Source organism: Suncus etruscus, chromosome 19 (assembly GCF_024139225.1).
Source record: "Suncus etruscus isolate mSunEtr1 chromosome 19, mSunEtr1.pri.cur, whole genome shotgun sequence".
Taxonomy (NCBI): domain Eukaryota; kingdom Metazoa; phylum Chordata; class Mammalia; order Eulipotyphla; family Soricidae; genus Suncus; species Suncus etruscus.
Window position 1 is genome coordinate 38663548 of NC_064866.1, and position 16144 is coordinate 38679691.

The following is a 16144-nucleotide window of genomic DNA, read 5'->3' on the forward strand; positions in this document are numbered from 1 at the left end:
TTTGTTTCTTCATTGCAAAATAAGATATATGCAGTGTGCATAAGAATTCGTTCATAAGTTTTGTTTTTACTATAGTCAGACCCTCCAATGGTCTGAGGGACAGTGAACTGGCCCCCTGTTTAAAAAGTTTGAGGACCCCTGTTAGAGTCACCACCTCCTTAGAATCTTAACCCCTCCCCCACAAAAGCCCATAATTTACCCTGAATACAATCCGTATAACCATTTGGCTTTGATTTCCCTTTTGTTTTTTATGAAAAAAGAGTCACTCAAATCAATTCAGTCCACCATTCTGGTTGGTGTCCCAGACACCAAATCTAATATAATCGACTACTGATGCATAAATTCTGTACACATTACAACTACATCTTACTCAAGGATTTAACTCCTAAAGTCATCAGGTAATAGTACTCCTAGTACTCCTTGTACTGAAAAGATTTTCTTTTCCATGAAATAAGTGACTAGCCTGAAAAGTCTTTCTGAAAAATTGGTGAGATGTGCTAAACCATTACCCATTAAAGTGAACACAGGTACTTTTCCTTTCAAGCAAGGATGTAGTGTCATAAGTTGAACAAGGGAAAATAGCTGGTTTAGATGTTGGAGGCATGTTCTGTGATAACTAAACTCTATCAACATAGGGGACAAACTCAAAGATTCAAAGAAGCCAAAAAACAAAAACGAAACAATGGAATAGTAGATGTATGTGTCCCATTCAGACACCAGGAAGAATGCTGATTGGTAGAAAGAGGAGGATTGCCCAACTACTTAAAGTGTCCCCCCCCCCCTTTGGTTTACTTTTCTTTTTGGACTGGTTCAGTTTTGAGGAGAAATTTCCAAAAGTGCCAGGCATACTTCTAGTTCTGTGGAGTTTGCTTCTTGGAGTGCTTAAGGGACTGTATGAAATGAAACAGATCCAACTAGACTTGGCCACATGTAGGGTCCTGTCCTATAAATTTAAGCCCTGGTTTCTTTTACTTGAGCAAGTATATTTAAATATGGACAATTTAGCATCATGACTCCATGATATAACTATTTAAAGTTAGACTAGCAGTTAAGGAGCTTCCTTAGATGCCTGAAAAATTTATATTATTTGATCTGAGTATTATCAAAGATGTGACATATAATTAATTCTTCGAGTCAAATGATTAATATTTGAGTGTTATTCAGTATATAGGTTATGCCTCAATTAAAAGCTAAAAGTATGCATGAGAAATAATTGCATAAACATTCTGCCAGCTGATTTCATTCTATTACTTTACCTCTCCTGCATCCAGGCAGTTAAATGGAGGGGGAATAAGGAGTTCAGAAAACTGAGAGAAAGAAAATGAAGAAGAGGAAGGGCCTTATGTGGAAAGAGGAAATTCAGACTCACACACTGGCGTTCCAAGAGGATCTTTATAAGAATTTACAGAGTCATGCTGCTGAATATGCATACTAAATCTACCGCTGCGTGGAATTGCGTATGTGTCCCCCACAACTCAAGTCTTAAAACCTAATCTCTGATGTGTTGGTGTTTGGAGGTAGCCTTTAGGAGGTCATAAATTGGAGTCCTTATTAGTGCCCTTAATCAAGAGAACCCAAGAGATCATCCACACTCCTTCCACTGGGGGAGCTTATATAGTGTTCAGGGTCTGGTCTAGAAAGGGTGCTTGCCTTACATATGCCTAATCCAGGTTCGATTTCCCAGCATCTTATATGGTCCCCCAAGTACTACCAGGAGTAATTACTGAGAGAGAATATGGAGTAACTCTTGAGCACTGCTGGTTATGACCACCTCTCAAATGTCCTGTCAAAACCAGGGCCTTCATGACACAGAATCTACTGAAACAAGACCATGGACTTGTCAACCACAATAACTACAAGGAGGAAAAAAAAATCTGTTAGCATATGTACCCATCTTAGCATTGTTATAGCAGCCTAAGAGAACAAAGCTATGCTTCAGTAACAGAGTGGGCTTAAGCAAGAGACTTCCTTTCTTTGGATCACAACTTTCTAGCACTGTTAGGAGGCTTCAACAAGATATGTCAGAGCTTTCAGCTTTAGACCCCGATGGCCACCATGATATCCAGCTCTGTTACTTACCAACTTGGTAAACTTGAACGAATTACTCAGACTCCAGGTCTCAGTTTCTTTTCCTGTAAATAGAGTTAAAGGAGAAATTAAGTAGGTTTTGGCAGTCCTCAGCACACTACTAGCCTTCTGTAAATCTTAGGCACTAGTATTATTTCTCTGGGAACATCAAACCCAAAATGTATCACAATTTACAGAACATATTTTCAACAACAGTCTTCTCAATTAATATGCAAAATAGTCTTTAACATTACAAAGAAATAGAGATTCAAAAAAGAAAATAAAGTGAAAATTCAGGGAGGTTAAGAAACTCTTTGAGGGTTACAAAGCAAGTTAAGAATCAAGCCCCATTCCAAACTGGTAAGACAAAGGGATAGAGATCCGGCTGACCTGTCTTGTCTGAAGACCAGAGGGCTGGGCCTAACAGTTCTTTCAGGCTTTTAATCTTAAAGTAATGAACTCTTGGACTCTCATTTACATATGGCTGTAAGTCTTGGCCCCTGAGAACATTCAGCTCAACTTGAACTTAATCTAGCTTTAGTCATTTTGCTTCTGAATCACTTCCTGTTTTAGGTTTCTTTACCAGAGAAAGGGGAAAAAAGCATTTACACCCTCCTTGCCAGCCTGAACAGCTCGAACAAAGACAAAAAGTTAAGAACCCAAAAGAATTTTCATGCAATCCTAGTTCAATATCTCATACAAACACAGTAACACTCAGAAGGGAGAGAAACCATGTCTGCAGAAATGGGCCACTGACTTCATGAAAAACAATGACTTTTCCTACTGACTTTTATTCTGATTCAGTCTTTAGTCACCTGTCTGTTTTCTCTTTGCTTTTCATAGGTTACTGAAACAACAAATAGGAAGCCTCGTCAGCAGGTTCATTTTACTTCTTTTTTTTTTTTTTTTTTTTTTTTTGGTTTTTGGGCCACACCCGTTTGACGCTCAGGGGTTACTCCTGGCTATGTGCTCAGAAATCGCCCCTGGCTTGGAGGGACCATATGGGACGCCGGGGGATCGAACCGCGGTCCTTCCTTGGCTAGCGCTTGCAAGGCAGACACCTTACCTCCAGCGCCACCTACCCGGCCCCGGTTCATTTTACTTCTATAAGATTTGAGAACCCTGCCTATTTGCCCTGCAAAACCATCCCTAAATCATATCAACCACTCCTAGAAGTTATTTCTTGTTTGGAGGTCAGACCCAGTAGCACATAGATTTACTTCTGGCTCTGTGATCAGGATTGATTCCAGGTTCTACACTCAGGGATTACTCCTAGTGGAGCTTGGGGGGACCGTAGGACCAATAAATGACTGCTTTTGCCTGTCCTGCTTCCATGTGCCCATCGAAGTTTTCTACTTGCTCTTCCTGTTGTTTTATGAATGTGACATAAAATTCTTGGGCCACGGGGCAAGTTCAAAAGTGGAGCATTTGCTTCGCAAGCAAAAGATCCAATTTCAATCCCAGGTAGCACACTATCTATCTGTCAAGCTCCTCTGGCAAGTTACACTCAATTACTGTGCTAAGCCAGGCAGAGACCCTGAGCACCGCTGGATGTGACTCAAAAAGAAACCAACAAAAATACCCAGAGCTAGCCATCAAATGGGTATAACATATCCCCACCCTGAATGGATGCAGGCGTGCATTCACATGCACTCCCGTACACACAAAAACATGCAAACACACATACGATGACAGTTCATGGATTCCTCTCACTCTATCTTCTCCTGCACCAAGTTGTCTTCTCTGTTTTTCAGGTGCTTTGAGCAGATTTATAAAACAGATGGGACTGGAGTGAGAGTACAGCAAATAAGGCACTTGCCTTGCAGACAGTCAACCTGGGTTCATTCCCAGTTATGTCTATGGCCCCCCCATAGGAGTGATCAAGAATCAATCCTATGGCAATGAGAAGGTATGGAGCCAGTGGTTGTTCCCATGACAATATGCTTCAAGAGTGGAGAAACCCTGAATCTCTTAGGCCACGGGAATTTCCTTTCTTCCCCAATACTTGCTGTGCCTATACCAAAAAAAAAAAAAAAAAAAAAAGGTGGGGTAACACAAACCCTGCCAATGCAGCACTTTTTCTGGTGTTGTTTTGTTTTATTTGTTTGTTTTTTGATATTATCTTCCTTCTCCTTTTTCTTCCACTTTTTTCTTTCTTTTCCACTTTTGTGGATATTATTAGGTGATTTTTTTATTTTTATTTATTAATTAATTTATTTTTTTAGTAGTTGATTCCAAATTCTTTCTCCTCTTTTTCTTTTTCTTTTTTTTTTTTTTTGTTTATTTTGTTTGTTTTTGGGCCACACCCGGCATTGCTCAGGGGTTACTCCTGGCTGTCTGCTCAGAAATAGCTCCTGGCAGGCACGGGGGACCATATGGGACACTGGGATTCAAACCAACCACCTTTGGTTCTGGATCGGCCGCTTGCAAGGCAAACGCCGTTGTGCTATCTCCCCGGGCCCTCTCCTCTTTTTCTTAACCTTTTAACATCCAACAGAATAGCATAATTTGAATCATTCAGCCCCATAAATTAAGGGGGGAAAAATGATACCAAGACCAGTCATATGAACATGTAGAATAAATAAAAAAATGACCAGAGTGGAACACCAAACAGAATAGATACCCAACCTATAACAAGCTGTAAGGCGGCGACCATTTGCAGTAGGATTCTGGGGGGTAAAGGAGGGAGATGTGGGAGACATGCTGGGAACGAGTGGAGGGAGGATAACATTGGTGGTGGGGATGCCCTTCATTCATTGTCACTATGTATTGTAAATAATTCTATGTAAATGAACTTCAGTCACAATAAAAAAAATTGTCTGTCAAAAAAAGAATCAATCCTGAGCAGAGCCAGAAGTAAGTCTAGGTGCCTCTGGGTGAGATTCCCAAACAAAAAAATAAATAAGTAGGTAAGAAAGGTAGTACAGGCGCTAGGTAAGGCGCTTAGATTGTGCATGGCAGGCCCTGGGACCACAATTATAGCACCAGGAGCTTTACTCAGTGAGTGGAGAAGGGGTAAAACTCAAGCTCATATATATACAATATAAAGCTTTACTATTGAGCCTGAGTCCTCCGTCCTGAGATGCTATTTTACAAAACCACTTAACCTGAGGTCGGAGCGATAGCACAGGGGTAGACTGTTTGCCTTGCGAGTGGCTGCTCCAGGACGGACCTTGGTTCAATCCCTGGCATCTCATATAGTCCCCTGAGCCAGGAGCAATTTCTGAGCCTATAGCCAGGAGTAACTCCTAAGTGTCACAGGATATGGGCAAAAAGCAAAAAAAAAAAAAAAAAAAAAAAAAACCACAACCTATGAATTCCCACCTCATCCCAACTCCAAATATGCTTCCTAATGCTATCTTCTAAAAATTTTTATTCTCTCTCTCCCCACAAATACACATTACATCTATGCATACATATATGTATGTGAAAGAAACTGAAGAGGTTTCCTTTTCTTTTTAAACTTGATTGATTGATTGATTGATTGATTGGTGTTGGACCACACCCAGTGGTGCTCAGGGGTCACTTCTGGCTCTGCACCCAGAAATTGCCCCTAGCAGGCTGGGGGGACTATATGGGGGCCGGGAATCGAATTGGGTCCCTCCCAGGTGGGCTGCATGCAAGCAAACGCCCTACCGATGTGCTATCTCTCCAGCCCCCTGAAGAGGTTTCTTAAGTAGTTCTATTTTCTTTAAAAAACAAAACCAAAAAAAAAAAAATGCATGGAAGTTACTGGTGTGCTGTTTCTGACAAACCCCACAGAGGAAAATTTCAGGCTCTAAATGAAGTGCACATGGAAATTTGGGCTTGAAACATTCAGGCCATTATTTTCTAGCCTGCTGCTTTCAATAATTACTCTCATACTTCCCAGGTCCCAGTTAATAGAAAATAGACAAAGGAAAACAGGTGTTTTGCTATTCCACCTGAGACTAGCAAACTTGACCCCCAAGTTCGAAACATTGCTTATGACTGAAACATTTAAACAGTATTTACCTGCAAGGGAAATAAGCACTCCAAAGATTTAGCATGGATATTCCCACTCTTATTTACTCAGGGCTCATGCAAGAGAGAGGAAAACAATGTTTGCACTACCTCTAGTGCAACATTAAATAGATTCTAAGGCGGAAACTTCAATCTCAGAGTTTTCCAAAGTGCCCTTGGTGACTCTAATGTGCAAAAGGGACTGAGCAGCCAGCTAGGATTACTCATTAGTCAAAGGAAGCCCCTGGGAAACTAAATCTGGAAGTGAGGACTGACTGTAATTAAATCAAATAGCAGATGTAAAAGTAGGTAACAGTGCCTGTTACCCAGAAGACACTTAATAAATGTTAATTAAACAGAAATATAATTCAAATAATCACTTTCTCCTCCGTGAATTAATCTTGCCGTTTTATTGGTTTGTTTACCACTTGTTTTTCTCTTCGCCATGATTCATTTTATCCCACGAATAAAATTAGAAATGTATACACTATACTCCCGTTGTTCAAATGAACTACAGAAACACGATAGTTCAAATATAAGATTTCCAACAATCCTTAATCATTTATTTAATAAAATCCTTCCCCCAGAATTATGGCTCATAAGACTGCTTATTCAACAAATATTTAGCAATTTATAATAATTATAAATTATATAATTTATATATATAAATTATATATATAATAGTATGATAGTACAGCAGGAAAGGCAGTTGCTTTGCACACTGCTGGTACAGGATCAATCCCATATGGTTCTCTTAACTCTCCGAGAGGAGATCCCTCAGGCATCACCAGGTGTGAACCAAAATCAAAATATTAATAATAATGTTATATAAATGTTATAATACAATATTAACATTATGGGTACTGTTCTTAAAATTTTATGATTCTAAACTAAGCAGAAATTTGTTGGGTACTAAGAAGAGGACTTAGATATCATTTAAGTATTAGAACAATGTTTAACAAACTTATGAAACAGACTTAAGTAAATCAAATCTTTTATTTAGTTATTTAGTTATTTATGTATTTATTTTGGTTTGGGGGCTGAACAGGGCAGTGCTCAGGGATTACTCCTGGTTCTGAGCTCAGGAATCATACCTGGCAGTCTCAGGGGATCATATGGAATGCTGGAGATTGAATTCAGGTCAACCGCGTGCAAGGCAAGCATCCTACCTGCTGTGCTATTGCTCTGGCCCTGCAAATCAAATCTTTAAATGATTTTGTAAAAAAAGAAAATAAAATTACAACGGTCATGGCACAAGTAAGCCCTGAGAAAACTATTCATTAAACCCCCAGCAGTTTCCACAGTGACTTATTTGGAAATGGTAACATTGCAATTAGCTAAAATGGTCTCACTCCAATTTTTCCTACAACTACATCCCAGGCCTAAATGAAGGAGGCGATTCCTTTTTTATAGGGGTATGCGTACACACCGTATCTGGCAGTGCTTAGGGACTACTCTCAGCCCTATGCTCAGTGGTCACTCAGAGCTATGCTCAGGGTGTCTGGGATCTAACCTGGTCCTTCTGCAGGCTGAGCCAATACTCAATGCGTTGTGCTCTCTCTCTGGCCCCTGGGAGGGGATTCTTACATAGATTTCTTTACTCTTCAATTCCAGTTAAAAAACTGAAAATGAGGGGCCGGGAAGGTGGCGCTAGAGGTAAGGAGTCTGCCTTGCAAGTGCTAGCGTAGGACGGACCGCGGTTCGATCCCCTGGCGTCCCATATGGTCCCCCCAGCCAGGGGTGATTTCTGAGCGCATAGCCAGGAGTAACCCCTGAGTGTCAAATGGGTGTGGCCCAAAAACCAAAAAAAAAAAAAAAAAAAAAAAACCTGAAAATGAGGGCCTAGAAATTGGAAAACCTTTTCTCTCCGATGTACCGACCTTTATTTTTAAAGTGCCCTGATCCATCTCTGTAAGGATCAGACCTCCAACTACAACCACAAATTGATCCCTCATGTCTGTATATAAGTGTGTGGTAGACTCCTCTATGTTTGTCTAACCTGGATTGTACATAAGCCCTGCCTATATTGTATACAGCACCTGTTATATACTATCCCTCCTACGCCCCCCCCCCCCAATCACCACCCTACAAAATCACTCTATCCTCTCACCCCCGCAACCCTGATCCATTATCTCTCCCTATATAACCCTCCTTACTCTCAGTCCTTAACTCACCTGGAAACAGGACTTCCCACCCCACCCCAGTAAGCTGTCACAGAGCTCCTAAAGTGGAAGAACATCTCAGCCTGTCCCCCAATCTATTACTCTAGCAAGACACTGCAGCCACCGCTGACTTATTCTATGCGGCCCTCTTTCTCCCACCACCTCTTAATGTGGACTATTGCCTGCTACCAGATTCAGCTCCAGAGGAACCTCCAGTTTGAGGAAACTACTTGAGGACCCTGACTGCTACAAACCATTTTTCAGACTCCACAAGGCCAAGGTGTGAAATGAAAATGTGTCCTGGACCTTATTCCCCTCCCCCAGACTATCTCAAAAGACCCAATGGAAATATCTATATTATCTTTGTATGTTTACTCCCTTAATAGTTATAACTCTTAGTTTATTTCCACATATAAAGGTAATCCCCATCCCCCCTTTATTTCCTTTTTTCTTTCTTTTTTTCCCCTCTTCTTTCTTTTTTTTTGGGGGGGGGGCCTGTTTTGGTTCTGCTTAGCAGGATATTCTAGTAGAAATTCTTGCTTGGGATAAGAACTCAGGTCAAAACAAGACCACAGAGATTGTATAGCTTGTTATTTTTACCCCTAAATGCATAAATAATATAATCTGGCATATTTATTTATTTCTGCATAGGCACACTAGAATGGGGAAATCTTATTATAGAAAGAAGTTCTTATCTAATAGGGTAAAAACTCATGAATTTTATAATGCAGGGGCACACCTTCTACCCTAAACAATTGTCATGGGGTCTGACTTAGACCTCATGTGATCGGACATCAGATCCCAACCTTAGAATTGGCACAGTTCCCTGCACCAGCACCAGGAATCAAACTCTCCCCTGGGGGAAGGCCTTAATACTGCTCTGGCACCAACTTGCACCAGAGTAGATTCATATGACACCCTGTTGACGAGGAAGCAGCAGTGACTCGATCTAAGAGCAGGTTGTTCTACCCCACCCCTTACAGTGAAATGAAATCAGAAGCCCCTTCATCCTAGGATCTGTGCAAAAAAACCCAAGATTATTAATTAAAGAAAACTGACTACAACAACCTCAAATGAGCAGAACTTTTCCTCGGACCACAAAGAAAGACTTTATCCTAGGCTTTGCCCTAGGATCTGTGCAAAAAACAATATCTCTCATTCCAGAAGAATGACCCTGCAACCGTGACTGAACTGAAGTTTTTCTGGGATCGTAAAGAAAGACCTTGGGGTTTGACAATTAACATGCCGAGAACCTATAGTCTCATGACAGCATGTTTTAAGGGTAGAGAAACCTTGTATTTCTTAGACCAAGGAAATTTTCTTTCTAATTTCCCCAATGTTTACTGTGCCTATGCAAGAAGAGAAGGAAAACAATCAAATAAACAAAATGCTTGCCACATCTGCCCCCCTTTTTTTCCTTTCTAGCAATCTTATTTATACTAATAGCTTCTAAATAGGGGCCCTCATTTTTGTTTTTTGTTTTTGTTTTTGTTTTGTTTTGTTTTTACAGAACCATAGAACATGAATCATCTGGTTCTTCCTCCCGTTTATATGTCTCCCTACAAACTGAGAAAAGGAAAAAATAAAGGTGGATGGGATCCAGGGACCAAATAGTCCCAGGAGCATAGAATGGAAAAAAAATGATCAGCCCTAAAAACCCAAACCAACATCAATGACAGAATCAAGAGACCCAGACTATAACAAGCTATATTCAAAAGGGACCTGCTACACTGGTCATCCAGGGGGATCAGGGTGGAGGTATGGATGCATTCTGGGAACTATAGTGGAGGGAGGTCAACACTGATGGTGGGAATGGCCCTAATTCACTGTCACTATGTTATCGAAATATAACTGTGAAAAACTTGGGCCCGGAGAGATAGCACAGCGGCGTTTGCCTTGCAAGCAGCCGATCCAGGACCAAAGGTGGTTGGTTCGAATCCCGGTGTCCCATATGGTCCCCCGTGCCTGCCAGGAGCTATTTCTGAGCAGACAGCCAGGAGTAACCCCTGAGCACCGCCGGGTGTGACCCAAAAACCAAAAAAAAAAAAAAAGAAAAACGTAAAAATTTTTTAAAAAATTAAAAAAAACTGAAAACTGTTTTGTTTTGTTTTTTTAAATACAAATTTTCAGAGCTGGGAAGCGGTATCAGGGTCAAAGTCCACTGATGACTCTAGTTTGATCCTGACACCACATAATGTACCCTAAATATTACCAGGAGTGATCCCTAAGCACAAAATCAGGAGTAAGCTCTGAGTACAGCCAGGTGGGGCCTTAAAACTTCCCAAAATAGGAGCTGGAGGATATCACAGTGAGTAGGGCATTTGCTTTGCATGCAGCCAACCCAGATTCAATCCCCAGCATCCCATATGGTCCCCCGAGCCTGCCAGGAGTGATTTCTGAGCACAGAGCCAGGAGGAACCTCTGAGTGCCACTGGGTGTGACCCAAAAACCAAAATAAAAAAAAAACTTAAAAATTATGGATTTTGGGGGCTGGAGAGATAGCACAGCGGTAAGGCGTTTGCCTTAGCCGCAGAAGAACGATGGTTCGAATCCCGGCATCCCATATGGTCCCCCGAGCGTGCCAGGAGTGGTCTGTATATACAGCCAGGAGTTAACCCTGAGCCCGCCGGTGTAACCCAAAAACAAACAAACAAACAAGCAAAAAGAATTCTTTAGCTGAGGCCCCAGAGGTGTGATTCAAATAACAAAGCACGACTCTACATATGTGGAAGGCTTTGATTTGATCCCTCGCACAGAATAAACTCTGAGCAACACTAGGTATGTTTCTCAAAACAAGCAAACAAAAAAGCCAAAGAATTATATATATTTTTTATCTGCAAGGTTTAATAGATGCTACTGAATGAACACCTGACTTCTGGGTTGTATAACTGAGTTTTTAAAATATAATTTTTTTTGTTTTGTTTTTGGGTCACACCCGGCAGTGCTCAGGGATTACTCCTGGCTCTATGCTCAGAAATCGCCCCTGGCAGGCACAGGGAACCATATGGGATGCCAGGATTCGAACCACTGTCCTCGTGCTTGAAAGGCAAATGCCTTACCTTTATGCTATCTCTCTGGCCCCAAATGTAATGTTTTTTTAAATATAAATAGCCCAGTGTGGCTAGTGGCTACCACATGGATCAGCTCAGCTTTGCTTTTACATGGAAGACACTAATGGCTGTTGCTATGAGAGGAATATGCTTTGGACTCACCCAAACTGTGCCCAAATCCTGGTTTATTTATTAATGTGTCACTTATTAACACATCACAACTTCTTAGGGAAGCATCTTCCTCCATAAATCTTACATATTTACTGTGAGGCAAAGTTCAAAAAGTGATTGGCCCACAGCATAACATCAAGAAAAAGGATTTCAGGGCAGGGAGATGGTTCAGTGGTCAAGGTACATGTCACCTGAGTCAGTTTCTGGAATTGCATCACGTGATCCTTGAGAGAGAAAGGAGGGGAGAGAGAGAGAGAGAGAGAGAGAGAGAGAGAGAGAGAGAGAGAGAGAGAGAGAGAGAGAGAGAGAGAGAGAGAGAAGGAGAGAGAAGGAGAGAGAAAGGAAGGGAGGGACATAGAAACAGAGGGATACAAGATTATTGGGGCCAGAGAGTTAGCTCACAGGGCTGCAGTGAATATGGATGAGGCCCCAGGTTTGATCCCCAGCACCACATGCCCCTTCCAGTTATTTCCAAATATAGTCTTGTTGGCCCAAAACACCTCCAGTTCTAAACGTTGAACCCTTCAACCCACAGACCAAATAAGTCTGAAGTGAGCTCCCACAATGGTTCCCTGAGCTTTGATTAGGATGCTCCCTCAGAAGCAACCCCACAAAGGAAGAAATTTCTTCAGCAGCAGCAAAACCAAATCTATGTAACAATGCACAGAAATAATGAATTCTGCACTAAAACCAATAAGTAGGTGGGTATTCTTTGAGCAAGTCTCCAAAATCTCCTTCAGTTTAAGACCTGATTTTAAAGGGCTGAGGCTCCCCCGCCCTTGGGGTTCCCTACACTTCGATCTATGTCCTACGTCTACAGCTAGCTGACACAATTTCAACAGAAAGTGATGACAGAGGGGCCGGAGAGATACCATGGAGGTAAGGCATTTGCCTTGCATACAGAAGGTTGGTGGTTCGAATCCCAGCATCCCATATGGTCCCCGTGCCTGCCAGGGGCGATTTCTGAGCACAGAGCCAGGAGTAAGCCCTGAGCACTGCCGGGTGTGATGACAGGAGACTGTGCCAGGTGTAACTGTGACCTGAGAGTCCCAGGGGCCATTCCTGGTTCCCTTAGAGCCCCCCACACAGACACTCACAGACATTCCATCACCCCTCACCCAAGAACAAGAGAATAGAGGCCTGACAGGAATGTATCCAACACATCATGGGCTGGGAGGAACAGCAGAGGAAATGTCTGCTTCGGTCTTGTGGAGGGGCAGGCCAGACATTAAGAAGGGAGCAGAAGATAGCACCCTGACGCCAATCATTCCTGGAACCTCTCCCAGGCCCTCCAGCACCCATGTTCTTGGCACGAACTGGCGATGCTTCCGGGAGAAGCAAGCCACTGCAATCAGCAGGGGAGTATTTGAGGAACACTCCCCATTGGGAGAATCAGAATTATTGCAAGGGCCCTGCAGAGCCGGGAAGCTGCACTTTTCACCAGAATGATGAGAAGGTGCCTTTGTTGTATTTATTTCGGAATCACGCCCACCCAAGTGCTCAGGTATCACTCCTAGCAGGTCCCTAAGTGATACTGGTAATGGAAATGGGAGTCAGCACAAGCAAGACAAGTGCCTCAACCCCTATACTATCCGCTGCCTTTGACACAGTTTTAATTTCCTCCCATCTCTCCCTCTTCTCTGCTGTTAAGATGAGCAGGACTCAACACATATGCCTATTTTCACAGGGGGCTTCCTAGGGGGAGCACATAAGGGTGGGGCTCCCTTCTTCAATCTTGATGCTCCCTGAGCACCCCCCTTTAGTTACAGTGCTTGGCCTCAGGTTCCCTGGCAGAGGCACCTCTAGAAGAGACAGAAAAGGACTGCTACTGAGCATCACGCACTCCCGTGGAATCATGCCTCTTTTGTCCCCCAAGGGTGTCAGTCCTTTGGGGGCGCTTACACACACCTCGTTCCAGTGACACTGAGAACTGTTTGCAGCGCCAGAGGCTGCACAGAGCAGAGTGGTCAGCACTCTGCCTGGGCAAAGGCCAGCAGAGAGATAGAATCCTGGACCCTGCACTTGCAACACCTGTGCTCAGGCACTGAACACAGGGGAGAGGATTTTTAAGGAGCAGGCAAAGTGGGACAAACCCTCCCTGGCAGAGAACAGATCTCCTGCCATCTGGGCTAAGTCCCCTTGTTGGCAGGGACAATAATTGACCCAGCTGAAAGCAGAGCTGAGACACAAGTCCCTCCTTCCAAGTCATAGAATACTTCCAGTTCTCCAGAGCTGGACTGTATTTCCCAAGCATCAGGTCCTTACTCATACTAAACCCTAAGCACCCCAAGTGTGAATGAAACCAGAAGCCCACACACATCTCCATGTTGGTGTCCCAAGGCCATACTTAGTACTAAGGAAGCCCAAAGTAAACACTATTATTGTGGTTGTTACTCTCGTCTTGCCAAAAAGCAAAGCACTTCTAAGGATGATGTGATTCACTTAAGGCTACACAATGCATGGGGCAGGGCTGTGGCAGCAGCTCAGGGCTCCTGGAATTCTTTCTCTTCCAGATATCTCAGGATACAATCTACCACTGCCCGCCACCACACATCTTTTCCCCTTCCTCTTAGAGTCATTCTGCTGGTGCTACACATCAGGCTGAAATCCCATGTAGGAGTCAAAGGCTCTCAGTTATAGGATCTGACCTCTGGTCAAAGTAATGCATGAGGTCTTCCAAGACCTCATTGGGACTCTATAAGGTGGTAGGATTTTAGAACAACTTTGGGGCCTGGCACTCTACTGCTATCCCTTCATAGCTGGGTGCTCTTGGGCAACTCTCTTCACCTATCTGGGCTCTGCTTCTCGAGCTATAGAACAATAATGATAAGAGTTAGTGATGAGCTGGGGCCGGAGAGATAGCATGGAGGTAAGGCATTTGCCTTTCATGCAGAAGGTCATCGGTTCGAATCCCGGCATCCCATATGGTCCCCTGTGCCTGCCAGGAGCAATTTCTGAGCATGGAGCCAGGAATAACCCCTGAGCACTGCCGGGTGGACCCAAAAACCACACACACACACAAAAAAAAGAGTTAGTGATGAGGGCCCGGAGAGATAGCACAGCGGCGTTTGCCTTGCAAGCAGCCAATCCAGAACCATAGGTGGTTGGTTCGACTCCCGGTGTCCCATATGGTCCCTGGTGCCTGCCAGGAGCTATTTCTGAGCAGACAGCCAGGAGTAACCCCTGAGCACTGCTGGGTGTGGCTCAAAAACCAAAAAAAATAAAATAAAAAAAGAGTTCATGATGAAGTCTGAAGACAGGCATGGTCTGGTAGGGTCCCAGGTAAGCAGCAAGAAGGCCTAGGAAGAAGACAAATATTTGGCTGGGGCTCCTTTCTGCTCATGCCCAGCACCCTGCTCCAGAGTCTGGCCTCAATGTGAGCACATCTTGCCTTCTTCACTCCCTCTTATTTCTTCCCACACTTGGCTACTTGGAGAATAGGACTACATACAAGTACACTGTACAACCCCCTAGAAAATATAAACAAGAAACTTAATTTTTTCACTCCCTCAATTAAAATCATATCTTTGCATTGTCTAAAACATATGAACCTGAACTGTTCTCAGAAAAAAAAAGTTGGCATGCAAAAAGAGTGAGTGTGAGGGGGCCGGAGAGATAGCATAGCGGTAAGGCATTTGCCTTGCATGCAGAAGAACGGTGGTTCGAATCCCGGCATCCCATATGGTCCCCTGTGTCCACCAGGAGCGATTTCTGAGCACAGAGCTAGGAGTAACTCCTGAGCGCTGTCCAATGTGACACCCCCCACCCAAAAAAAAAAAAAAAAAAGAGTGTGTGTGAACAGAAATACCTCAGAAAAGGGCCGGAGTGGTGGCACAAGTGGTAGGGCATTTGCCTTGCACACACTAACCTAGGACGGGCCACAGTTCGATCCCTCAGCATCCCATATGGTCCCCCAAGCCAGGAGCAATTTCTGAGCACATAGCCAGGAGAAACCCCTGAGTGTCGCCGGGTGTGGCCCAAAAAGAAAAAGAAGAAGAAATACCTCAGAGAGCACTAGAGAAAGGGAAGTAGAGTCAAATGGCCACACTTCAACTGAAGGCTTGAGGTGGGCTGTGAAAGCTGCTCTTTCCAGATCTATCACCCCCAGTTTCCTCCATCAACCAATGGTACACTGACCTTGTGGAAGTCCTTTAAGTGGGGTGAGTATGATAGAGATGTGTGGAGTTGGTAGCTGTAAGAAACTTTCTGAGAAGCTTTCAAGTGAGCAGGAAGTTGTCCAACTGCTCCACACAGCGAGTCAGGCTGTACCCGTCCTTAAACTACTGAAATACTTTCCGACCAGGTTGGGAAATAGTTGCTGTCCCTTTATGTACCTCTATGTAGCCCTCCTCCAAACCTGGACTCCTCCTCTAGTGTCCAGAAGAAAGGAATAGCAGAAACTGTACAGGCTTCCAGAAAGTTCTCTGACAGATACACAATATTAAACTTTCTGTTGAGGCCCCAACTCCACCACCCCCAGCCATGGGTAAGGAACATAAAGAATACAAAATTGTGAGGCCCTCAGAAGAGGGGTTGAGGCCTCAGAGAATGTTTATTTAAGGGAGAGGAAGCAAGAGCAAGGAAGGCTGATTTACTTGGAACTGCAGCACCTCTGGACCCTTCCACATCCAGTTCAAGACAGAAGTTCCCTAGTGGGCAAAAGCTAGTCTGTGCTTAGCTTCGCCTTAACCCAGTGCTTCTCAATTATTTTCT

The 16144-nt window shown here is 43.4% G+C and overlaps 1 protein-coding gene across 1 annotated transcript in view; it reads right to left on the reverse strand.

The window, feature by feature from the left end:
* CYRIB (CYFIP related Rac1 interactor B) overlaps nucleotides 1-16144 on the reverse strand; it is a 142663-nt gene that overhangs the window by 95165 nt on the left and 31354 nt on the right. Inside the window, 1 exon segment of the mRNA XM_049765588.1 lies at nucleotides 2080-2126. The gene's annotated coding sequence lies outside the window, so the exon portion shown is untranslated.